The 26734-nt window shown below is 38.9% G+C and overlaps 1 protein-coding gene across 1 annotated transcript in view; it reads right to left on the bottom strand.

The window, feature by feature from the left end:
- TRPS1 (transcriptional repressor GATA binding 1) overlaps positions 1-24894 on the bottom strand; it is a 253726-nt gene extending 228832 nt beyond the window's left edge. Inside the window, exon 1 of the mRNA XM_082674391.1 lies at positions 24796-24894. The gene's annotated coding sequence lies outside the window, so the exon portion shown is untranslated. The remainder of the gene's footprint in view (positions 1-24795) is intronic.
- Positions 24895-26734: the final 1840 nt, after the last annotated feature.

Below are 26734 nucleotides of genomic sequence, written 5' to 3'. Positions count from 1 at the left end.
ATATGGAAAACAAATGACAAATTCTAAAATGTCCAGGGAGAACCACAAAATATTATCTGTGAGAAACTACTCCTCAGGAAAGGGTCTGATGCATTCTGAACAAGTTACCACAACCTACTTACAAATAAGACAGTGATTAATTTTGAAGGGGAATTCTGTAAGAATACAAAAAGTAATAAGGTATGAGACAAAATCTCTGGCTTTCAAAAAGTCATGTATTAACACATGAAAGGATGCTCAACATCACTAATTAGAGAAATGCAAATCAAAACTACAGTGAGGTATCACCTCCCACCGGTCAGAATGGCCATCATCAAAAAATCTACAAACAATAAAGGCTGCAGAGGGTGTGGAGAAAAGGGAACCCTGTTGCACTGGTGGTGGGAATGTAAATTGATACACTATGGAGAAGAGTATGGAGGTTCCTTAAAAACTAAAAATAGAATTACCATATGACCCAGCAATACCACTGCTGGGCATATACCCTGAGAAAACCGTAATTCAAAAAGAGTCATGTACCACAATGTTCATTGCAGCCCTATTTACAATAGCCAGGATATGGAAGCGACTTAAGTGCCCATCGACAGATGAATGGATAAAGAAGATGTGGCACATATATACAATGGGATATTACTCAGCCATAAAAATAAATGAAATTGAGTTATTTGTAGTGAGGTGGATGGACCTAGAGGCTGTCATACAGAGTGAAGTAAGTCAGAAAGAGAAAAATAAATACCGTATGCTAACACATATATATGGAATCTAAAAAAAAAAAAAAATGTTTCTGAAGAACCTAAGGGCAGGACAGGAATAAAGATGCAGACGTATAGAATGGACTTGAGGATATGGGGAGGGGGAAGGGTAAGCTGGGACGAAGTGAGGGAGTGGCATGGACATATATACATTACCAAATGTAAAATAGATAGCTAGTGGGAAGCAGCTGCATAGCACAGGGAGATCAGCTCGGTGCTCTGTGACCACCTAGAGGGGTGGGATAGGGAGGGTGGGAGGGAGGGAGATGCAAGAGGGAAGAGATATGGGAACATATGTATATGTACAACTGATTCACTTTGTTATAAAGCAGAAACTAACACACCATTGTAAAGCAATTATACTCCAATAAAGATGTTATTAAAAAAAGTAATGTATGAAACTTAAGTATCGGTACAAATGCAATTTAAAATAAAAATGATGGCATAGGTCATTAATGACCCAAAGAATAAGGCACAGATGGATAATGTGAAAAAATAACCCAAAACATTTCTTTCAAGAACTTTTACAATTCAGAGTGGCCTCAAACACCAAAGTTTATACAACAGAAATCCAAACAGAAGAACTGATGAATTGAGGCATATATTTTTCCAAGGGACCAGTGCCAGCCAGTCTGTTGGAATAAATTGATGCCACACTTCCCTATAATACCTGACAGCTAGAATTCCGCTCTGTATCTATCCTAATTATAATTCTTTAAGTTAAAAGTTAACATAAGGCCTTAGAAATACCATTTTTGAACAGTCTAATGAGTACTCCCATAGTTAATGATATATGAAAATTATAAAGATTAGAAATAGAATGATTATAATTATTATAATAATAAATATTCATACAGCCCTTCGGCATTCACCGAAACCATTCTACATGTATTATTATTATTATTATTTTATTTTGCGGTACGCGGGCCTCTCACCATTGGGGCCTCTCCCGCTGCGGAGCACAGGCTCCAGACGCGCAGGCTCAGCGGCCATGGCTCACGGGCCCAGCCGCTCCGCGACATGGGGGATCTTCCCGGACTGGGCACGAACCCGTGTCCCCTGCATCGGCAGGCGGACTCTCAACCACTGCGCCACCAGGGAAGCCCTACATGTATTATTTAAATTGACTCTTCCCCTCGCCACACAACCTGAGCCCAAGTAATATTACTCACAGCCTATAGATGGGGAGGCTGTAAACTAGAGATGTTAGAGACTTACTCTAAATCTGATTTTATTCCAACAAAGCCACTCCACAGATAAGAAAACACAGCTACCACCTATGGATCTTCCGAACACAGCTGGACATAAACCTATTCCAGACAATCAGATGGCCCTGAGATGGCTGAAACGTCTTTATTTTGTTTTCTACATAGCTGGTGAACAAATAAGCTTGGAAAGAGGACAAAGTCCTCAGATAATAGAAAAAGACCAAAAAAAAAAAAAAACCAAAACACCAAAACCAAAAAGGTTGAAACATACTGTGACGCATGTTTATGACCGCTAAAGTAATAAATACCTCTTAAACTCCAGGAATAGTGGTTCCAACAATAAGAAGAATGTATGGTAGACTCAGTCTTTATTATTTGTGTATAAGAACCAGTCCTCCTTGTGCTGGGATTTCAGTACTTTGTTTTAAGAGGTTTATTATTCAGTTAAGAATTTTGAGGACAGAACAGGGCCTACTAATAATTGGGTTTAGTAGGTGTTGACATTTTTATCGTAAGATTATCATTTTCTTTGTGACGTATGACTTTTAAAAGATATGTTGTATTAAAATCACTTCACATATTTAAGGGTCAACTTTTTTCAAACATCTTGAGTTCCATACTGTCTTATGAAATCAATTTACGATATCAACTTACATTACTCTCCCTATGGAACTCAATACTAGAAGTTAATTTGTTACAAGTTAAAAAGGAGGATCTAAGTTTCCTTTTTTAAAAAAAATTTTAAAATTAACCAAGGCATCAAGATAGAAATCCTATCATCTACAAGTTAAAATGGACCCCTCAGATCCAGCTATATATCAACTATTTTCTTCATGTCAGGCATACTGGAACCATCAAGGCAAAAATAAAGCAAATGGATATAAATTATATGAATCAATAAAGTTCAATCCTTACTAAATATCTCTTGCAGTAGGGAATTTAAGAGCAAGTTTACTAAAAGTACTGATGTTTCATGATATGGCCATAATAATAGGGGCTTCCAGAAAAGGAAACAGAAAGGATATAAAAAGCATGGCCCGAAAAAGAATTAATTTAAAAATAAACTTGATAATGTAGAGAGGGATAAAACTTGATAGGGATCCATGTAGAGCAACTGTCTCCAAATTTGTAATTCAAGAAAAATATAAAGGCCTCAATTCCCAGAACACCAAAAATAAAACAGAAGCCTCTGGCACTCCAAAAAGGCTTCATGTGCTTATGAAGACTACTAAATTATAACCTGAATTGTGATTTGGTGCATATGACTTTCTTGTGTTCATTTTATTCATAGCTTTCTGACTGAGAATACAGGAGATCCAATCCCTCCATCTACTCGAGAAGGTCTGTGTAAGTACACGTACTTCAAAATGAGTATGCTTAAACAGAGGTTTAAGCAGCTCCTTGAAAACTCTGTATGAGAAAGTATGTAACTGATTGAAAGGCTCATAATCGTTTTCTTTTTTTTTCAACTCATGAAAAACGAGAACTTCAGTTATCTCCACTGGCGACTGTCTCTCCATGTCAATTGCACAGGTACACTGATCACAGGTGAATCCGAAGATCTAAAGCGGAGTGAGGGTTTGAAAAACCCATCTGGGGATCGGCAGGCAGAAGCAAGTGAAATGTGAGCGTCACATCCAAGAGGGGCAGCAGAAGAAGAGGAAGCAAAGGAGAAACCCAGATAGGAGAAAGAGTTCGTGGAGAGAGGAAACCAAGTTGGAAAGTGCGGAGAAGGGCAAGGAGGCGGGAGATGCACGAGGAGGAACGCGAGGAAGGCCGAGCGGGCGGCGGGCGGCGGGCGGGCAGGACGCGGGTCCCCGTGCAGTCAGGGCGCAGGGAGGGCGATGGGGAAGCGGCGCGGCGGGGAGCTCCGCGCACCGGGAAGCGGGCGAGGAAGCCGGACGGCGAGCGCGGCTGCTTCCGTAGGACTTCCTGCGACTACACGCCCACAGCCCGGTGGAGAGCACGCGTGGCTGCAGCGGCCCCGGGGCGCAGGGGACAGCGAGCGCCACCGACACACCCAAAGCTCGGGTCGGTCGCTGCAGCTTCAAAGGCAGGGCCCCTGACAGTAAGCAGCCTCCTTCCCAGACACCAGCGATTCACTCTGACTCGAGCTTCTTGAGAAGCCCTTGCAAGAAAATGGAATCCTATTCTTGTTACTGATCTGCGGTTCTGATTTTTTTAGTTCTCCTTCAAAATAAGAAGACAGTTTTACTCTTGGCTTCTAATTCTGGGACCGTACTAACCACCAAAACACACTGGGGCTTTAAAGCTCATTCATAAAATATAAATTACTTTTTTTTATTAATCCAACAGAGACAAATCGGCTGATATTTAGATGACGAAAGGTTTTGTTTGTTTATTTGTATGTCTCACCCAATCCAACCTTTGCTTTTTATGTGTTTGTAACAAACAGAAGCCGAGCCAGAAAGCCACGCTGTCAAGACCCCATCTGGTGCAGGGGCAGTTACCCAGGAGTGCAAATAATTTAAGAAACACAAAGCCCAGAGGATTTCCAGGACAGCACCACAGCCCCACGTCAATCAACAACTTCCCCCTACAAGAGTTTGCTGATCACAGCCTTTTTGCTGTAATGGAGCCAAGAAGAGGCAGTCACTTAGACTAATATAGATTTTTTAACGGGAGATTACAGCTATCGCTATAGAAAGAATGCAAGTTGAACATGAATTATGACGAAATCCAGACTTAAAATGTCTTATATAGAAAGGCGATGGTTTTATCTCTCAGACAATAAACAAAGGTAGATTAGGGCTTAAGTAGAAAGCCGAATGGAACACTGCTGATATGACAGTCACCTAGTGTTTGAAACCCCCGGAACATACAGCATCTCAAATCCGTGCTCACCGCAGATGAGAAATAAAGTAGAACTGACCAAGCCTGAGCGCTCCAGCTAGACTGCCTGGGTTCAAATCCTGATGCTGTGACTGCTCCCTGTTGTAGCCTAAGCAATTGATTAAACTTCCCTGAGAAATGGGGATGACAGCAGTTCCTGTCTCAAGTGGAGACAAGCCACTCCAGCAGTGCTCGACAACTGTGAACCATTATCATCATTCGCAGGTGGCCCCTAATGGAAAACTAACCTCTTGGGATGCAGCCTTTCCCCTGCAAAAGCTAGCTCACCTGTGGCCGGTGGCGGCTCTCGTTTCTTTTTTAGTGATCAGTGCTCGCCACGCACCCGCCAAATCAGTTGTACATTCGAGTCACTCGTTTCTATGCAAACTGTGGCCAGCCTCTGGGCAAAGTCTGCATTCCCTCTGCACCCTGATTTTCACAAGTGAAAACACTACGACCCATTTAATACTGTGCTCCCTCCCATCATTAAAGGGCAGCACACGGCTTTAGCAGACAGGAAACTCGCCCAGTGCACATGCTATCCAGCTGGCAAACAGAGGCATCTTCAACAAAGTCCACTCCTCCTACATACAGTCTGATAAGCTCCATTTTAATGGAGCCAAAACATACATTTCCTTCCTCTATTTCTGTATTTAGCAGACACGAGAGCTGGACAGTCATGTCAGGGATTATAAAACTGCAATAAAGAGATTTCTAAACCACCAAGACTACCAAAACAGCAGGACTAAGTTTCGCCTACTCACTTTCAACCAAAAGTATGCACCCCTTCAGTTGTGGAAAAGTACAGAAGATTTAAAAGCCCCTACTCATCAACTAGAGTGTACTCTTCGAGGAAACGCTTTCTCCTGTCACCTAAATAGTTTGTAAATCTCAGACAGATATTACTTTTAAATCTCCAACTATCTCCTTCAAAAAGATTTTTAAAGTTGCTGATAGACACAAGGTGACATCAGAAAACTATGTTTGAAAGATGCAATTAGCTGCGGTTTCTAGGAAGCTTTGGAATGTTTTGTTATTGAGGAAGAAATAGACAAATACCAGTCCTACAAGTAATGAGCTGTCCAAGAAGTAAAGAAATTCATCAAATAGATCCTCTCCTTGATTTCGCCTTCATGGCTCCAGGTCCATGCAGATTTGGGAATACACAATAATAGCAAGTCTTAATACTTTCCCAAAGCTGCTTAAAAGAATATTTAAGTGCTTAACAGATTCACACATGAAATCAAAGGGACTTCCCAATTCTCGCATAAAAGCAAGTTTTTTAGTTTAAAAAAGAAAAAACTACAGACAGAAGGCCAAGGGTATGGTCTTATATATAAAAAAAAAAAAGCTTCAGAACTTGTTCCTTGGCTTTTAAGATGAAATTAAAGTGATTAGTAAAACTCAAGTATTCAAAGAAGTCTCAGACACTCTTATTTCAACATGAGAAATGTCTCAGCAGCTATTATTTCGTTATCACTTTATTGGCCATCTCTAAAGGAGACATGTATATTAAAAAGAGCGAAGAGGGGCTTCCCTGGAGGCGCAGTGGTTGGGAATCCGCCTGCCAATGCAGGGGACACGGGTTCGATCCCTGGTCCGGGAAGATCCCACATGCCGCGGAGCAACTGGGCCCGTGGGCCACAACTACTAGAGCCCACGCAACTGGAGCCCATGCTCCGCAACAAGAGAGCCCACCGTGATGAGAAGCCTGCGTACCACAATGAGGAGTGGCCCCTGCTCTCTGCAACTAGAGAGAGACCGCAAACAGCAACGAAGACCCAATGCAGCCATAAATAAAAAGAGAAAAGAGGGGTTCAATATCCTCTCACTGCCATAAACCTGAACTTCCCAAAGCAGCCTTACTTATGGCTCTGCTCAGCTCCTGACAAGCCCTACTCATCAATACCCTCGTTAGATCTTCTGAAGGTCTAATCATCCTTGCCCACTTAGCATCCAAGTATCAACCACTTACAGGTAACTTTCACCATGAAGCCAATACATAAACCAGAACACAGCATCTGGCTGACAAATATTCAACAAATGGAAGTTAAAACCATACATTCCCGACTCATGACCGTAGAGGCTAATATTGTTATCCCTCATATTTTAAGGGTACATCATTCATCAATTTGCATCTTTGATTACTTTGTGGTACCTCAACTGTAATATCAATAAAGGGCAACAAGGTGGTGTGGGTTTTCATTTTTTTACGGTTCGCAAATGTATTTGGGCCTCCCTTTGCCTCGGTTTCACTGACCCCGTCACACTTGGTTCAAGGACATTAATCAGTAAAAGACAGAATTTGAAACCACAGTGCAAAATACAACATAAGTTGTAACCAGCAGTATGACACTTTGGGAACAATACATTAGGGCAGACTTCAAAAAATGTCTATCAAGTATGCAACATCAGATAATCCTTTTCCTCTCTGAAACCTGACAATCCAATTTCACAATTTTCTCAACCCCTAAAAGTCTTATGCTCTTCTGGCCAAAGTGTACTTCTCCTAAGTGCCAATGTAATACAACATGTTTGAGAACCCACTGTATCCAAGGCATTGTAAAAAGAACAGAAATTGGGTATGCTTTTTACTCTCCTCACACTTGCAACGCCAAGTGGATTCTGGTATGGGCTATACTAAAGCCATAAATAAGTGAGAGCATAGGGCAAGGATGTTTAAATCTAAATGAGTGGAAATGGAAAGGCTTCAGGAAGAAGAAATACAAAAGTCAACATCTGAGGAATAGGTAGAATTCCTATAGTTAAGCCTGGTTGAAAGAAAGGCATTTCAGAGAGGGGAGAACATGAAGGAAGGTAGGTTTGGCCATGTTCTGGAACTCAATACTACTTTAAGGATAGAACACATGGTATTGTAAAGATGGAACTGGTAAACTGGGAGCAGAGTTTAGGGTCGCGCATGCCAAGCTAATGATGATAAACAGTTGATAAACCCAAACTCAGAGTCAACTTGGGTCTAGAGATAAGGCACTGGAATGATTTCATTCAGATCAAAAGGTGAAAGCATATAATCCTCAAGGAAAATTGCAGAGATTAAGAGGAAAGTCAAGCACAGACTAGAACGAGTGTAGCAGGGATTCAGTGCCTCGGAGGCCAAGCCAAGAGAGATACTCAAGAGAGTGGTTGGCAGCATCCAATTCATTTAAGTGGTGCAGTCGGATGGAAAGACCATTGGGCTTGGCTGCCATGAGGCCACTGGTGCCCTCAGTATAGCAGTGTCCACAAATGGAGGAGTCATGGAGATGTACATGAAAAGAGCCCCAGATTCAGGCTTTCAATATTTTCCCCCTCTAAAGTGATTTTTATATATGAGTATGTTTACCTTTTATCTGAAAAAGGAGATGGGATTCCATATCTGGCTTAGAAACATTCTAATTAATAAACCTCAAAGAGCTGCATTTTGACTTTGTGCTGCCAAGTACAAGATGGAATCCATCTGGAAATAAATAAAAAGTAGCCTTTTGTTTCATTTTACCTTGTATCTCTCTAAACTGTCAAGGGAACTATCTTCATTATTTGCCGACTGTTACCTAAAATCAGTACAGTGCTTGAACCATAACCTATCTCTCAGCTTCAGTAACCATACATTAGTTCTACAATTGCAACTGAACTTTTCCTAGATTCCAAGAACTGCAATTGGATTATAATCCAAAAGAGCAGAAGATAAATGCCATTTAACTACCTTCTATAAAACATCCAGGACAGTTTTTGTTCACAAATACGTGCTGTGAGAACAAGTATAAAATGGTTTAGAGTTGTTTGAGAAGGCGTTTACCAAAAGTAAGTGAATATATTCAGGGAGAATAGTTTTGATTCAGGGGGAATAAAATAAAATTAAATGTATACTGATTTATCAGGAAAGCAAATCCCTTAATAAGTGGAAAGAAAAAATGAAATACAAAAAACTCATTTAAACCTTATCTGGATTTGATCTGTCTTAAAAGCCAACAAAAAAGTACTTTCTGATAAACAAAGCTCAGAGTAAGAACCACTTTAAATTTATTTTGATCTGCAATGCCAAGAATACAGGATAAAGTTCCACTCTCCTAAAGTCAAAGGAGAAAAACAGATAGCTGGAATATAAGGGAAAGAATCAAGTAGAAAAATAAATTCCAAAATAACATTAAGAAAATCATTAAGAAAGACTAGGGCGAGGGCTTCCCTGGTGGTGCAGTGGTTAAGAATCCACCTGCCAATGCAGGGGACACGGGTTGAAGCCCTGGTCCGGGAAGATCCCACATGCCGTGGAGCAACTAAGCCCGTGTGCCACAACTACTGAGCCTGCGCTCTAGAGCCCACGAGCCACGACAACTGAGCCCATGTGCCACAACTACTGAAGCCCATGTGCTCTAGGGCCCACGTGCCACAACTACTGAGCCCGCGTGCTACAACTACTGAAGCCCATGCGCCTAGAGCCCGTGCTCCACAAGAGAAGCCACCGCAATGAGAAGCCCGCATACCGCAACGAAGAGTAGCCCCCACTCGCTGCAACTAGAGAAAGCCCTGTGCAGCAACGGAGACCCAAAGCAGCCAAAAATAAATAGATAAAATAAATAAATAAATAAAAAGACAGACTAGGGCGAGACAGGCACTGATAGTGTTTCCTATGGTTCGATTAGGTATACATTGGATGTTAAACTGTAATTTACAGCCGGGGCAAAAAAAAAAAAAAAAAAGTAAAAAGAAAAACCTATATAAAGAAATAATAGCCAGAGGAAGAGAAGGGGAAAAGTCCAAGATATTTATATAATAACAATGGAAGTTTTCAGCCTGGCTCTGTATAGTATGCTCACTACACCAAGAAAGAGACGTTCGCTCTGTAGGATGATCAGCCTAACAGTCAAAATGGTTCCTTAACCCATTTTGGAAGAACTGCTTTTTAATGTTAAAGATCATTCCATTCCTCTCTAACTAACTGAATATGATAATCTTCCATAAGCAAACTATATCCTTTTACAGGAATAACTATCCAGCCATTTATAAAGTGTTTTCACCTGAAAGAAACATTGAAGAAACAAAACAACCATATTTAAAAGAAAAAAAAAAAAAAAGTCTGCCCTCTGGCTAAGAAACAGAGGAAAACCCAGACAAACAAAAGCCAAACCAACAGGTATCTTCACCTTGCAACTGAACATGCGGGTTCAAATACAGACCCTGGACCAAACCAGCCCATTTCAGCGGTGGACACACCTCCTCCTGCTTTCCAAAGCCACTTCTGAAGCTGTCTTTTGAAAGAGTTTGGGGATGTCTTGGGTCCAATACCCTTCTGCATGACATTCACCACAATTCTTTAAAACAGAAATGGAAATGGTGGCATGGGGGGGGTATAAATCACAAATTTCACTGATGGGGGAGCTGCATTAACATTTTAAATTATATAATATAGCTATTAGGACTGAAAGCTAAAAAGAAACAAGAAATTTACATGAAATACCTCAGATGTCTAAAAAGACAGATTTTTTTCCCCGTTTTTCCAATGCAATAGATTAAATGATTAAAATTAGCTTAACTACAACCAATAAAGAAATGTCAATTGCATCCATATTGTACAGCGGCGTCATAGATAAAAATGGAATGTTAAAGAAATGCTAAAAAATATAGATTAAATATATATTTTAAAATAGTTCATTTTCACTACATGTAGGTTGAAATTTATCATTCAAAAGACAGGATAAGAAAAGCATTTAAAATAAATGAGGTTCCTTCATTATTCTTTTGTTAATTTGTTTTTATAAATGCTGAGGAGTCTATGTAAAATGCCACAAATGGTTTCTCAACCACATTTTAATAACTTATTGCACATTTCAGGCCTAATCTCACAGATATTGTCTGTAGTTTTCAACCTGCCAAGGGGCTTATAGGTGTTACGAGTAAAGAAAAGTCCAGTTTCTCAGTTTCTTGGACGGTAAAAAAAATCCTTAATTCAAATGGATTGCTTTTTTTTAAACTGGTCTCAAAATAGATAAATGTTGGAGGCATTTTAAGTTAAAAGGAGAATAATAATACAAAGTTAAATTCTTATTAATGATCATTTTATAACCAATTCTTCAGACCAACTGGATTTTATGTATGTGAACCCAAAGAGGCATCTATTGCTCAGGTGTGTGAAAGAGACATTAAGCTTAGATTTTCTGCAGTAACGTTTTAACCTTCCAGGGTAACTTCTAGACTAAATATTTGATTCCCATATCTTCATAAGATATTGATAGAGAAATAATATGGAATATACCAACTGACTTATTATATGATCATCAATTCCCCAATGCATACTAAGTGATATTCTAATTCTATTCTCCCATCCATCTACAAAAGGAAAAATAAAGATGAATGAACAGCAAGTATCAGGCAGATTTCCTCAACAAATGTCAAAATTATTTAGTGTTATAGATATAAATGAGGATGGTGACCAGACACGAATTCTAGTTCAGTCCTTTATTTAACTAGCTGTGTGATCATGGGAAATTCAGTTGTCACTTTTCTCCTTTGTAAAATAAGATGAGTCTGCTCAAATGGATAGAGGTCATGCCCCTTCTATCACTCAAAATAAAACAGGATCCTATGGTCACTCTGAACAATACCTGAATTAAAGAAGAACAAAGAAACAAAATTTAAACTTGAGCAGCAGATACAAAACTGACCATTCAAGGGAAGTTCAGCCATTGAGGAAAGAAGTGTTTCCTTGGCCACGGTCTGCTTTTCCTCAACAAAAAAGTGTTAAAAGACTCTTAAGAATAGATCCACATGTGCACATGTATGCAGGAAGCAGAACACTGTACACTCATGCACATGATGAAATGTACCCACCAGCCAAGGAAATGGGGCACAGAGCTAAGAAAATTCAGAGACTAAGCAGTTCACTCTACATCTAACCTCCAACAGGAGATGAAATTTATTCTTTTCTTAGTTTCCTTTTGTACATGGTTTTATCCATGTTACCTAAGGAACTAAAATGCACAATATTGTCAGGCTCAGTAAGTTTGCTTCAATTTTATACAGTCATCTTTGGTCGAAATAAAGTTGACCAACAATTTCTACAAAAGTGTTTATGCAAATAAGCCCCATTTTCTCCTACATTAGGAAAAGAAGAAATATCTGTGGAATTTTGTCTTTCTTGATCTGTGGCTAGAGGCTTGGAATCAAATCTAAAAACACTGCCCAGGCTGTTCCATTATATTACAAATAGGTGAATTTTTAAAAAATATCTTTTCAAAATAACACATTAAACATGATCTGAAATCGTCATATTAGCCTAATTCCACAACACGGTTTGATTACACCGGACCAAAAGTTCTGGCAAAATGTTCACCTGACATCACGGGAACCAAACAAGGAGGTGGTTGGTTGAAATGTCCACGTTTCTACCAGTGGAGACACCAAAATGCTGTTAAAAACACTACACTGCGAATGGAAATAATGTGCTTTCTCAGAGCCAGTCCCACTTTCAGTGAATAGCTGGGTGATGTGTTTGGGATACTAGTTTGCAATTTGGTACCTATTTATTTAGGGCTTGATGCACTTGTTCCAAATGAAAATATTTCAAAATAGTCTTTAAGATGAATGTGCAGAGCCGCTGCTTCTTTAGAGTAGCAGCCTTATTTGTTTTACACAAAACTATAATTTAAGGATGCCAATCATTTTAAGCAAAGCAGTTTGCAAAAAAGTAAAATACAGGCAAAACCAGAGGAATTTTTCTTTATACTAAAACAGTTTTACAGTAAAATATGTCAGGTTGAAGTATCCACTATATATGCAGTTTAATTTTAACCCTGTGCATTGAAGATATTTCACATTTTCTTACTAATTTTGGAAAATTCCGTAGGACTATCTTACACTGATTTCAAAGCTGGTTGAAATTTTTTTTCTTTTTCCTTCAATCAAATTTTTAGATACAAATTGCCTCAGACGCAAATGAGAAACAACTAAATGTCATGTTATTTTATACTGTTCATAATTTTTGCAATTAACCTCAAGGAATAAATATATGCTTTTCGAATACCACTCTTGTTTGAAGTAAAAATAAAACTGTGCAAACGACACAAGAAAGGATTTCTCCGTAGTGACTCCTTAGAAATGGCCAAAATATCTTATCACAGGTAGGTATGGAAGGGAAGCTCAAATCACTAATCAATTTCTGATGCCTCAAAATGAGTTTCTGAAAAGATAACACACACACAAGAATAAAAAAATGAATGCAAAATTAATTTGAATTTTATGGGAGATAAAAAGGGTTCTACAATAAGAAAAGTCTCAAAAGATGAAGTATTTCCTCTCCTTTCTGAAAAGCTTAAAAAAGCAAAACTCAGTATTTCAAAATCAATGGACTTAAAGCAATTCAAGAGAATTTGGAGAACATTTCTCTAAAAACCAATCCAGAACACAGGATGTCAATTTGGAAATAATGGAAGCGTACTGTGCTTTAAAATTTGAAAACTTTTTAAAGACAGAAAATCAAGTTAACATCTCAGTGATTAACTTAGGGGGTGCATGGCCAAGAACAACTTTCGGCACTTAAAACATAAAACTGTCAGTTTCCTCTGCTTGGAGACAAAACATACAAAAAGCAAATATTCACCGCTAGATTTTCCTAGACGTTAAAGACAGAACTGACTTTTATAAAAGGAGATCACTGAGTATTTCCACCTATTTTAGACTTACGCCGTAGCTCCTAAAAATCAGTTACAAATTCCAAACCTCAGAACCATCCATGGCAGATGGCTACTAAGCGTTCATTACTCCCCAAACCTTGATGGAAATACAATCATTTACTGAACTTCACTACAGCTCAAGGCACAAATATGATAAACAGTCTGTGCTCGATGTTATTGAATATAAGCTACCATAAACAAGTAAAACTCTTTCCTAAAGATCTCAAAGGGCTGAAAGCATGATGCTTGGCATTCTATTTCTCGCAAATCTAAAGCACATTGATGGTGAGCATAATTTAAGTACTCTCTTCCCTGAATCAAGATATGTTCATTTCAAGCATCATCCGTGATCAAACGATCAAATTCATATTTATAAACTTGGAATACAGAGTTTGGTGGAAGCACTGAGTATCTAAAATTGCCTTAATTTTTTTGCCAGAAATATGTCACAGTTGGTGCTTAGAATTGTTGCAAAATTATACCACAACTTTATTTAATTTCATTGGATGCATTTTCTCATAGAAATGGAATGGCAAAGGGCTGCTCAAGAGCAAACAATAAAATCAAATTATTATTTTACAGTATAGAAGTTCTTCTTCTCATGCCTCTCTCCCTAAAAATATAAATATTATAAAGAAATGGAAGTACAAATCCTAGAGCTGGCACATTTTTCCACTGAAAGGAGAAATCCTCCCTCCTCCAAAACCTGAAATATTAGATCCCAAAGAGGGAAAAAAAAAAGGTACTAAAGCATGGCAGAATAATCCAGAGGAAGCATGCTTGCTCTCAGCATAATTTTCTTTAGCATCCTGAGATGAACAACATCACGCTGCCCATGATCTCTGCTTACTCCTCTGAAAACCATCCAGAGGATTTTCAAAAAGGAAAAATTCTAGCTGTGCTTTCAAATGCCAAATTAACTTACAGGGCTTCCACTCCTGAAGGGAAACAGCACAGTAGCACACCAGAAGCTGGAGGATGCTTTTTGTCACGCAAAGCCAGAACTGATGAGTGGGACCCCAGTGGGGTTTATCTAAAATTCCCAAGTACCACAGGCAAAGAGGTCAGAGTTTTCCATGTCAAAAATATATAAATAAGTAAAGCCATACACAGCAACAGTTCCTTATGTTATAATGGATTGTGCAGTATCCAAATCCCTCTTCTGTTCAGATACACATACATAAATCTTTTTAACTAGGAACCGAAAATGGGAAAAACAAAAAGGAGGGAAATCTGCTTATGCTCATATCTACCCCCCTATTTTCCATTTCTAATCATCACTGGTCTCACTTTTTAATTTTTATTACTGCCAATGGAATTATTCAGGGAGTGAGACAAGCATGTATACACATAATTAGATGTTAACAATGAACACTGAACTATCCTGGGAGTAAAAAGTACAAGACAGGTGTGTACAGAGTGTACACAAATATGGGGAATGCTAAAGAGTTGAATGTTTTGACAAAGTGAACATGCAAGATCATACACAAACATTTACACATAAAATGTGTACTTTATGATTTTTACTACTGGCCTGAAATCTTGACTGACAGTTTTCTTATTTAAAGCTTATCAAAGTACAAAGGAAAAGTAAAATGTAAATAATGAGGACACTCTTTCAACAACATAAATTGTCTTAAGAACGAGACATTTAAAAGTAGAATAAACAGTGATGGGACAGAGAGTAAAACAAAGAGTTCATTGTAATTGAGGTTTAGATGACAGCAAGCTTCTTAAAGTAATTTACCACATCTTGCATCCAATGAATGCAATGCAAATTCATTCTAAATACAAAAGAGAAACATCTCCTTACTATCTGCTTGTAAATTACAGGAAAAATGAGGTTTCATATTACTCATTACTTAAATGTGTTACTGCTTACACTGGCCACTTGTACCTAAAGTTAGCTTCTAAAACATACCTAAGTTGGCAAACCTGAGGAGTAAAATTTGCAATAATCTTTAAAAAAATACTTCCAAAAATAAGTTAAAGACAGTATTAAACATAATCGTTTGTGTTTTTTCAATTTATAATTTAATCAATTTATTAACATAAAAATTTAGCAGCCAAATACAGAAAAATATATGATTTTAAACAATCTCAAAGATATATCTATAAATAACTGGTGAAGAGCTATTAATTATTTAACAATCAGACTAATATATATTGAGAAAATTTAATAACACGGGCTTTGATTAAAAGTTTTATATATATATATATATATATATATATATATATATATATATATATATAAAACCAGTCTTAACTTCCATCAGTTGAATGGTATTTTAAAAAATTAAAACGAGCTAGATTCTCTTCTCAAAAATATTTAATGGTATCAAAAAGTAAAGCAGAAACAAATGCCAAAATCTCTTCTAAGAACTTTTATATGTTCGGAGCTACTTAATAGTATTGAAAGAAAAAACAGGCTGATGTATTTCTTTCTACATCTTTCAGAGCTAAAGATGTGTGGATACTGACATCACAAAGAAGTCACAAGTAGAAGTTGGTTTTAATTTGTTTTGCCACTCTCACTCTCATTTCAGAACCAAAATTCTAATTAAATTAATCCTCAGATAGGTGTTGGGATGCATTAAGTAATTAAAATGGATATTACAAAGACTAAAGTCATTTCAAAAAAAATATGTACTATGTTAAAATTCCATTCGGTGCCTGTAATGCGAAAACATTCTATATGAGTGAAAATACAGACATGGGCATGTACATGTACATAGTTCATATGAAGCCACTAATTCATATGCTACACTTGTGCATAGCTCAGAGAAAACAATAAAGCTAAAATAGATTAGTAATGCTTGATCCCTTTACACATGAAGTGTATCATGTAATAGAGAAATTAGATTCCACAAACTAACGTCTGCCGTATAGATTTACACTATTTATAGCTGTATCTGATCTCAGATATAATACATGCTTCTATAAGGCGAAACAGAAATACTGATTCACAAGGATTCACTGAAAGTCATATTGTAGAATCTAAGCAAGAAACACGTTATAGTAAAAAATGTTTGATTTGTAAGTTTCATAAATTCTGTCCAAATTCTACAAGTGAAAAAAAATTTTGAGGCAAAAATCTTTTTTCCTCTCCTTTTTCTACAGCTAAAATACATTTAATGTCTAAATAGCAGTTGTGGTATATCTATCATCCTCTACTGGGTTCATTCTTGGTTACTCTAATAATTTAATAATGTAATATTAATCCTTTTTCAAGCTTGGGACATATATATTAGGAAATATAAATATGTTTATTATTCTTTATAATACCATACTACTCACTATCATGGATACAAATAATTAACAGATAAAGAAATTATAAATGCAAAAAAGAGAAACGTGCTCCCATTAAATAAAGGAAAAAAGAATCAGAAAATAAACTATGGGCACTTGTATATTTCCCTCTAACACTGTCTATAATAGAAGGCTTAAATAGCTGACAGTGAGTCACTTGTTTATTCATGTTAAATAAACTGAATATATAGTTAACTTCTGACTTAATTAAAAGTATTTTCCAGAACGTATTTTGACTGTCAATTACCTAGATACCAAAGTTGTTGTATTGTGTTGCTTGATGAAATAGGACATACAGCAACCCTCAAACCAGTATTACAAGCCTGGCAAATAGCATCACATTTGGGTGACGCACAGAATCCCTCACCCTAGGGATAAACGCATTGGATCATAGTACAAAGTCTTTACATGTTCCATATTATTTCTACATAACGTTTTAAGATGATAGAATCGTAAACTATAAAGTGCTATCCATTAAAAAGATATATTCAGAAACAGCACTGTCACTTAACTGCTCCTCTCAACAGAAATTTGGGATTTAAAAAAAATTATCTGCAGAAGCATTTCTCAGAATACACTGCAAGGCGGCATTTTGACGTACAGTTTTTTTGTCATTTCTTAAATTTCTTAGTAAATTGAGCGTAGGTATAAGTATTATGATCATGATGGCTTCATTATGTTTAAACTCCAAACGCATTTCAAACTTTGAGACTTTATAAAGTAGGTCATGTAGCTCCTTAAAAGATTTATGTTTTAAAGCGTAGAATTAATTGTTTAGCAAAGTGGATTCCACCATCAAGGTGTACCTACGTATCGTCCATCCACAAATACTACATACATTACACATACCTGCAACAGCGCTGCACACATATCAGCAGTAATTTAAACATACCGTGGATACATCAACCATTTGCAAGCATTCACAATGCTAGATTTCCTCTCATACTACAGACATCCTACTACTAGTTACCAGAATATCACACAAATCAAAATACATTACCTTTGTTCAAACAATACTGCAGTTCATTATATAACAGAAAGGGTCATCCTTAATTGCTCAGGAACCAAGATAGTGGTGGATTCTTGGAGCAGAAGTGGTGCGGAGTGGCTTGAGGCAAAACCGAAACATTGTTTAAGTAAACCTTAAGGGGAGGGGATCCTATGCGCAATTGATGGATTTTTTTTTTTTTTTTTGGTATCATCTTCCACAAAGCCTCTCCAACCCCTCCCCACCACTGAACAGTAAACAAACTACTGATATTAAAGGACTGCGGCTCTGAACACCTCTCTCTTCCTTTTTTTCTCTTCTCACCAAACTTTATTACTGTTCCCTCAGTTTTGCAGTAATAAACCAATATTCATTCAATAAAAACGTAGTGACGGAGAGACCCATCACCTGAAATTCCTGTTTGAAAACTTTGTAAAACATAAATCAAGACTCACTCTAAGATACTCTCTCTATGCTGATGCGAACAAGTTATAGCTTAAGTTCCTACAGTTTTTCCTGACACATCCTTATGTAAAAGAGTGGTTAGCAGAGAAAAAATGCCTCTGATTTGAACTGAAATCTGTAGTTCTCACAAGAAAAAATGAGAAAAACGTAAGGTAAATCAAAACCATCAAATTTCCACGCAGGGAACACTTCTACTTCCCTGAATATACGGAATGCTTTTCATGATAATTACTAATGCCTTAAAAGACATTTTAAGGTATCTGTATGATACCTAATTTTCAGTATATATTATTTCTAAAACACACTCTGTGTAAAAGGAAAACAGAACAAAAACAAAAACCCTCAGAACAAATTTGGTGTTAAACGCAAAGTCCAAGACAAGTAACTGTAAGATTTAAACCAAGACAAGTAACCATAAGATTTAAACCTTCCGAACAATTCCTACCAGAAATGTCGATAGTCAGTTCTGGCCCACCAAATGGGGCACAGGGCCCCATTTCTGGGTGGAACGTCTTTCTCCAAGGACGGAAAAACTGGCACAAATCTTTTTGCTCTCTGAAAAGATTTTCCTACTTGCCAGCTTCTGAAGTTGCCCTGATGTCAACCAACATCACCAAGTTATCTCTTAACTGGAGAAAGTTCTGTTTGCCTGTACAAGACCAGGAAGAGAGAAAATGACTATTAAAAAAAAAAAAAAAAGGAAACTAAAAACACTGTGTGATAATAGGGTTAAAAACTATCATCTAAATTTGTGAGCAAAAAGGGCGGCCCACAGAAACAAAATGACCCTTAAAATTAACGCTTTTGATCTAAAAATATATTTTTGTAGAGTTTCATCTATTTTCCTTCCTCTGCACATAAAAATGATTAATGTCACAATTAAACTTCCACATTTCAGACTCTTGCTAACAGGTGTAGCGTTCTTTATATAAACGTATTCATTGACCTGTCGCCATTGATAATCTTAATTAATTCATGTCAAATGAAACAAAAACAAATGGTTTTTTTTCCCCAAATAAGAAAGAAATAACGCAACACAAATACCCACTCTCCCCAAAACCCAAAAACTGTTTAAGTTACGGTAACCTGAAATGCACCAGCCATCACAGAGAGCAATTGGAGAAATCCAGCAGGGCTCAGCAGGAAAGATTTTTAATAACAGATTGAAAAACAGAATAAAAATAACTGCATCAACAGAGCCTTTCTTCCTCAGGCCACAAGCCCGTTCTTACTTGAACTTTTTTTTTTTTTTTTTAAATGGCATTTTGGCCACTAAAACCAATCCAGAACATTATTAAAAGTTAAAAGCTACCAATTACTTCTGTCTGTTCTTTTAAAGAAAAGTTTGGCATTACGTCAGTTGGTTTAAAGAAAACAAGAAAGAGAGAGAGAAAGAGTAAGAGAGAAAGTTTCCTGCTTGTATAAACTAAACCACCAGGGAAGGTGTCTAGCCACTTGTAAAGTATTTACTGCAGGTTTTTAAAGAGCTAGAAACATTTTAAAAATTAAAAGTTTTCTTTCTTATTTTTAGTGAAACATACTTAGGAATAAAAAGCATATCCTTCGTGTCTTTCTTTGGGGTGTTTTGATGTTTATTTGTATTTCGATCGTAACTTTGAATCAGAAAATGATTTCCACTGATGCTTCAAATGTGAAGTACATAGATAATTTCATCTTCATTTTGCTGCCTGGATTTGTGCTCTTCGGAAAAGAAAAAAGTTTAACGACAAAAAGTAGACATTGCTACCATAACAGCTACTACAGCTGCAGCGGCCAGCCAGGCTTCTTCATCTAACTCACTCTTAACAATTTAGATCATTTTCATCCATAGATCCTTCTGCAAATGCAGCAAAGGGGTTTCCGTAAACCCAAAGCTCTCTTTCTAACCTAAACCAAGTTCTACATTATTATATCCATCAGAGAACCAAATCAAAGGCCAACGAATTTGGTTCCCAGGGATCTGAGAACCACTGAGTGATAGGCCATATATAATTAATAGAATATCCTATACAAATAAACAAACGGCTTAAGACCCACTTACACCCGAGGATAAATTTTTAAAAGTGGTTATTCCCTCCCTCCGCAAAACTGTTTGCTACTGAACAGTGTATAAAATACCACTTGGTATTTTAACATATTTACTTTAATCTACTGGTTAAAGCTTTCCGGAGGTAAATAATTTTGATAATTATAAAAAACTGTTCTCAATTGTTTCAACATAAAGAACTGCAAAGTGCGTTAGTATTCTCTATCCATGATGATTACAAGTGCCTTGAGAGAATCAGACTAAATTTCTACTTGACAAAAGCTGTAAGAGTTGCTTCATATTTTATCTAAGAGGAACCCTACAATTCCATAAATCATAACTAGAATAGTAACAAAGAATTCACTTCTTTCTGTATGGTGGTATCAAAAGATGAATATAGAATATGTCTATCTATGTTATCACATAGATAGACAATCAAAGTAAAACCAAGTCTAGACATGCTGTCATTAATTTCCCCAAATTTCAATCAGCAATAATTAAGGAAGCTAAATGAGTAAACAAGACTCAGAATTAGTTATCAAGGCTATTAGTACTTATAACCAGCAAAAGAGGGGAAGAGAAAGAACCCTCTGTTACCTGAAAGCTTGACCAAGGATGAACAACAGAAAGCAAGTCCATAAAACTTGCCTGTTTTTATCAAATTGATTGTAACTTGTGAGCTGCAGTATTTGAGACAAAACTGTCTGAGTTTATAGTTTTCTATGCCTGCCAAAAACAGATGCAGACTACCACACTAGCTGTCCTGCGGAAACTAAATTAAGCAAAGGCAAATACCAAGTGGAAAGTTGTCAGCCTGTTGAATGAATGGCTGCATTTTACACCACAGAATATCTTAATAAGAATATGTTTTAATGTGCACCAGTCACTTTATTTTAAGTGCATCACTTTTTACAAAAATAATAATTTTCCCTTTAAATCAATTATAAACACCTGCCCCTAACTTTCTTAAAGTCTGTTTTGTTTTATACACAATAGTATAGTGTTGTTACATTATTGTTTGCTATCAAAAGGGGTATTGAAGGAAAAAAATTTTTACATACATGTATTATAAAAAAAATTTAAAGGCCTGTTATCAATATCTGTGCTCATTTCAAATTCAAAATAAAGTTCTACCTCAAAAACAATTTGCTGCAAGCCCTTTGAAAACTTTCAGTAATGTTTATTTACTTCAACAAAGAAGGTAAGACAAGAGTTTATTAAAACTTATCACCCTGTGTATTTAGTACAAATGTGCAGGTCGTTAATTGCAAACCGTAGTCTGTATTTCTTCTCTCTCGCGCGCTCGCTCTCTCGCTCTCTCTCTCCCTCCCTCCCCACAAGACACAGACACACACACACACATCAAAAATAATAACAATAATAATAATAGAAACATCACTGAAATACTAGAATCTTAAAAAGCAGCTTTTCCACAGATGAATTCATTTCCCTGCTTTGAAGCTTTTCCTTATGAATGAAGATTTCCTTGTGTGTGTTAGTGAGACCTACCCTGTGGAAATCAGAGGAAACTCAGGAGTGGTATGTGACTTAAAAGAAAAGTAAAAATAATACTGAAAATATGGTAGGGCCATGTGTAACTCACTTATGACTAGCACACATACGGATTCTAACCTATTTTTAAGCAAGTATGTAGAAGATTTTACAAAATCCTGTAAAATCCTACTCTTTAAAATGCTGAGCTCTAAAACCAAGTCAGACTTCCCAGCTACTTATGACATTTTTCTCCTTTTAATGTTACCTTTAAGAGACAAAGGACAAAGTCTAAAAAGCAGCAAAGACCCTTGCAGCGTCTAAAATTCAAGAGTGACTAACTTTTTTGTGAGGAACTTGCCGTGTTCCACCATTTATTTGGAGAGGGTCCGACTTTGTTACTATGAGTGGAAAAGTATTCCACACACACATATCCTAACATATAACAGATATATCAGGAAGCCATAAACGTCAACTCGCCGATTGTAAATAATACTTTGCCAACAGTATTAATGAAGCTAGGGAATGCCTCTCATTTAGAGAAATCAAGTCATAACGTTGGCACTAAAACTCTGTTTCCCTCTTAGGAGTTTTATTTTCACATTACTAATATCCAGAAATAATTGTCAAACTTTAGCACGTTGGTGGCCCTGTATATTTAACTGAATCTAGAGATGTTTCCATCCAAGGGTATAGCTTAAAAAGGAAGTTATGAAATCTGAGGACAGAGAAGCTCTAAGAACGATATGTTTGACTTGTTAAGATTAAGCACGTCATTAATAAACTTTCACTTAAAGGTAAAAAAAAAAAAAAAATCCTCAAAATGTTGGTATCGTTTCCAGACTGTCCTGTCAGCATCATAACTTACAGGAAACGATTCATCTTCCCATACAAACCCTGTATTTATTCACAACCCTGGCATACTTGGGGAAAGAGAAAAAGCCCACACCGTTTTAGAGCTAGTCTGCTTTTATACATTAACTGGTGGAATATCTGAGAAAGTGGCCTAAGCAAATGAGTAGCATGTAAGAAACTTTACAACAGTGAGCTCAGAAACTTTCATTCTCATTTTGTCCACGTCAAGAACTGGCCGCCCGCATGACTTTCCTTTGCTGCCCCTTGCATTTTTAACTCTGGCAGACTTTTCTAAATGATCAACTTTTCCTAAAACCGGCAGGAAAAGTAACACAATGCCAGCAAGATCCATAGGTTTTAACTTAAGAGCTGGAGAACTCGAAAGAGGTGGCTGGAAGCTTCCTATTTTATTTTTGCTTTGAACAATCAAATTTTTAAGCCAACAACCAGGCCTAGAGTAAGCATTTCTTGGTAATTTTGTCTCAGGCCCTATCTGTATTTTCCCTTTGTACTTGCTGTGCTCTCAGACCCTTTCCTGTTCACCTGGTGCGTTTACAAAAGTTCAATGAATCTATGAAAGTTCAATGAATCGGCCTAGCTGGATTTAACTTCTCCGCTAAGCTTCTCACTTCACTTACCTCACTTAAAACTCTAGCTGTGATTTTCCAAAATAGGATAAGGATGAATATGCTACCATAATTTGGATTCATCATTAAGATCCATCGCTCTTACTCACTTTCATAGTATCAATTCTGAGGCCTAAAACGATATGAGGAAGTAAAGCAAGACCTAAAATTTAAGACGTCCAAGATTCCCTCAGAAACCCACCAGTCCCTCTCGCCCGCTAACTTAAATTGCTTTAGAGTCTTAGGGCCATAAAACAGTTACTGACTTCCCTGGGGAAAAGGGGAAACACCACCATCTCACACAGGTACTAACAAAAAAGCTTTCCCAGCCACAAAAACAGCTTTGCACTTCAAAGGGCTCCCACCTCCGCCTCACCCTCAAATTATTCATGGGGTCCTATAATCCCGGAGTTATTTGAAGGGACAGCGGTGTTTGCCTTGGCCTTTCAAAGATGCGTTTCTCTAGAACCCAAACAGGAACTAGACAGAAGGCGAAGCGCCCGTCCGCCTGGATGTCCCACCGCTGTCAGGCATTTAATCACCGGCCAGTGTCCGCTGACCCGCGACACAGGGCGCATCATCCTCACCACAGAGGAAGTCTGCCCCTTCCTCAGCCCCTACGGAAGCGCCCTGGCTGCAAGGCCTGCCACATGGCACGGGCAGGGCACAGACCCCTCGGTCAAGCTGCCCTGAGCCGCGCAGAGGCGGGTGCATCGGGGGATGCGACACCCTCCATCTACAGCCCAGCTGGGCCTTTAAGGGAAAAAAGTTTGAAGCCTGGCTTTACAAACTCTTCAAAGCCAACGCCAGTCCTGTACTGTTTTCCCACTTTGGGGACCACACGAAGGCCCCTCTCTGTGACCCTCCCAACCTTCCCGAGTTCGCCCAACTTACTACTCTGCATGCTGGTGCCTAGTCTGCTCCCCGCTTGTCAGGAGCCCCAGAAAACTGGCGGCGGCGGCGGCGGCCCCTCGGGTCCTACCACCCCCAGCTCCTCCGCTGCGCCCGGTAGGAGAGAATTAAAATCAGCCAGAAAGAGACAGCGAGGGGGAGTGGGGCTGCGAGGGGGAGGGGGCACCGGACTGAAACTTCTTTTTTTGGCAAATGGGGATTTGTTTTTCCTCCTCCCCGGCGGCTGAACTTGACCCTCCTGACTCCAAGGGCTACTGCAGTTTGAAGTCGTTCGTTTCTAAGACTCAGATGCCTTCGACCCACCAAAAGTAAAGGAGGAAGGGGGCAAAAGAGAGCAGAAAGGAAGAAAGAAAGAAAGAAATCACACGCGCAAAAAAGGAAGAAAGAAAATGCATGTGAAACCCGAGAAGCCAGCGCTTGGCTTTCTGCACACTCTCCCTCTGCTTTTTTTTTTTTTTTTTCTTCCAAAGAAAGTCACTTTTAATTCCCAGGGCTCCCCGCTTGCGATCGCCCACATTTTGCGCACACACGAGCGGGCGCAGCACTCGCGTCGCGGCTCTCCGGGCCTGGCAGAGGGGCTCCCGCGCCCCCCGAACCCCCCGCGGCCCCCGGCCCCGCGGCCCGCCCGGGCCTCCCCTCCTTACCTGTTGATTAATCGTCAAGAACACCCTCGGCAGCCCGAAAGATGGTGGCGCGGCGGCCAGAGCCATGAACCGTCTTCTGTTGTTTGCAGAGTTGATCTTGGATTATTGGGGGGGGGGGGAGAAAAAGGTCTTTCCTGCCTCCCCCCCTTTCCCTTCCCTCCCCCCCCCTTATAAAAAAAGAGAGAAAGAGCGAGAGAAAGAGAAAGGAAATAGAGCAAGGATGTGCCGGGTGCCGGGTGGGAGAGGGGAGGGGGGGTGTTGTTTTTTGTTTAAAAAAAAAAAATTAGGAAGGCGAGAGAGCGATCGAGAGGACGCGGGGTCTGGAGAAAGGAGCAGCACCAAAAAAGAGGACGCTTAAGATTGCAGTGAGATCGGGTCTTTATCAGAAATGTTATCGCTTGTCAGGACCTCAGTCTCCGCGCATTACGTCAGTTTCAAGACACCAACACTATTAATATCAAAGGAGCCTTCGCGGAGGAAAGCGCCACCCCAGACCGAGCTCCCTTAAAGAGACAGCGCGCGTCCCCGCGCCGCCGCCGCCGCCGCCGCCGCCGCCGCCCCGCCCGGCTCCGAGCACCCGCCGCCGCCGCCCGCCCGGACCGGCCACGGCCGCGGCCAGCCGGCTGCGCGAGAACTTCGCCCGAGTCGGAGCGAGGCGAATGAGAGCTGCGAGGTGCAGGGACCAGGCTACCTTCCCGCCCCGCCTCTCCCCCCTCCTCCTCCCCCACCCCCCATGTGGGAACGCGCGAGCTGGACAAGGAGGAAAAATCCGCAAGCTTTAGGAATAATGTGATAAAGACAGGGACCTACCTTGGGGAGTGGCGCGGGGTTGGGGGGGGGAGGTGGGGGCCAGTGCGCGGCGGCCCAACCGACGGTCCCCAAACACTCGGAGATGCTCTCCTGAACAATCAAAAGAACTCTAAAAGTGTTTACCTTTTCAGTTGCTACTTTCTCTTCTCGCTCCCAATTAAACGACGCAGGAGAGAAAGAGAGAGAGAGAGAGAGAGAGAGAGAGAGAGAGAGAGAGTGTGTGTGTGTGTGTGTGTGTGTGTGTGTGTGTGTGTGTGTCCCTTCCCCCTTCTTCTAGGACGTGAAAGTCTTTGGACACCTAGTCGGTGGTCAGGGTTTCCCTTGCGTTTGATGGCAAGAGGGCTGGAGGGGAACAACTTGAACTCTATCCTGAGTTGGAGAAGTGAGGACTGAGGTTGCTATGGTTTTCTGAGCTGGAGAGAAGCTAGCAAGCTCAATGGGTGCTTAAAGGGGGTACTACAAAATAGATAAAACGGGAACATTATTCAAATGCGGCAAGATTAATACCTGCTGCTCTCTGGGGTTTTAGTAGCAGATAAGGAATTCTGACTTAAGCATGACATTCTTTTTACCAATTCACATCTTCAGATACTCTCATTGTTAAATAAAATTCTCTCAACATGAAGTTACTGAATTGAGAGAGTTTTTTTTTTTTTCTTTAACTTCTGAAGATCAACAATACATAAAAGAGGACCAAGACAGTATTTGAAGTATGGTAGGTGTTAAAAACTAAGTAAACATTTCTTGGGCGTTTGGACTTCATTTTCTTCAGTGGGTGACTTTAAGTGGCATGTTTTTTCTCTAGTGAAAGTCAGTTTAAACTCATTTTGTGCTAAAAGGAGAAACATCCTTCTCCAAACTATAAAATGATTAAAATTAGAGTTTTAGAGAGGTACGAATCATGAATCTGTGAATTGAAGATGAAGTAATTTCCTCTAAAATATTTTCACTAAATGATTCTTGCATCTTTTCAGAGGAAAGATGAGTATATTTTTGAAACATACTATTATCAGAAGTGAAAAAGCCAATCATTAAAAAAAAAAAGTATATGCTCTTTAGAACTTTACTGCTTTTGCTGTAAGGTCTTCATTTCTGCTTAATACACATAGTCAGGCAGACATGTGATTCC

The sequence above is a fragment of the Grampus griseus genome (genome assembly GCF_964374135.1).
Source record: "Grampus griseus genome assembly, chromosome: 17".
Taxonomy (NCBI): domain Eukaryota; kingdom Metazoa; phylum Chordata; class Mammalia; order Artiodactyla; family Delphinidae; genus Grampus; species Grampus griseus.
The sequence above is the reverse complement of the archived record's forward strand: the minus strand, read 5'-3'. Positions and strand labels throughout refer to the sequence as shown.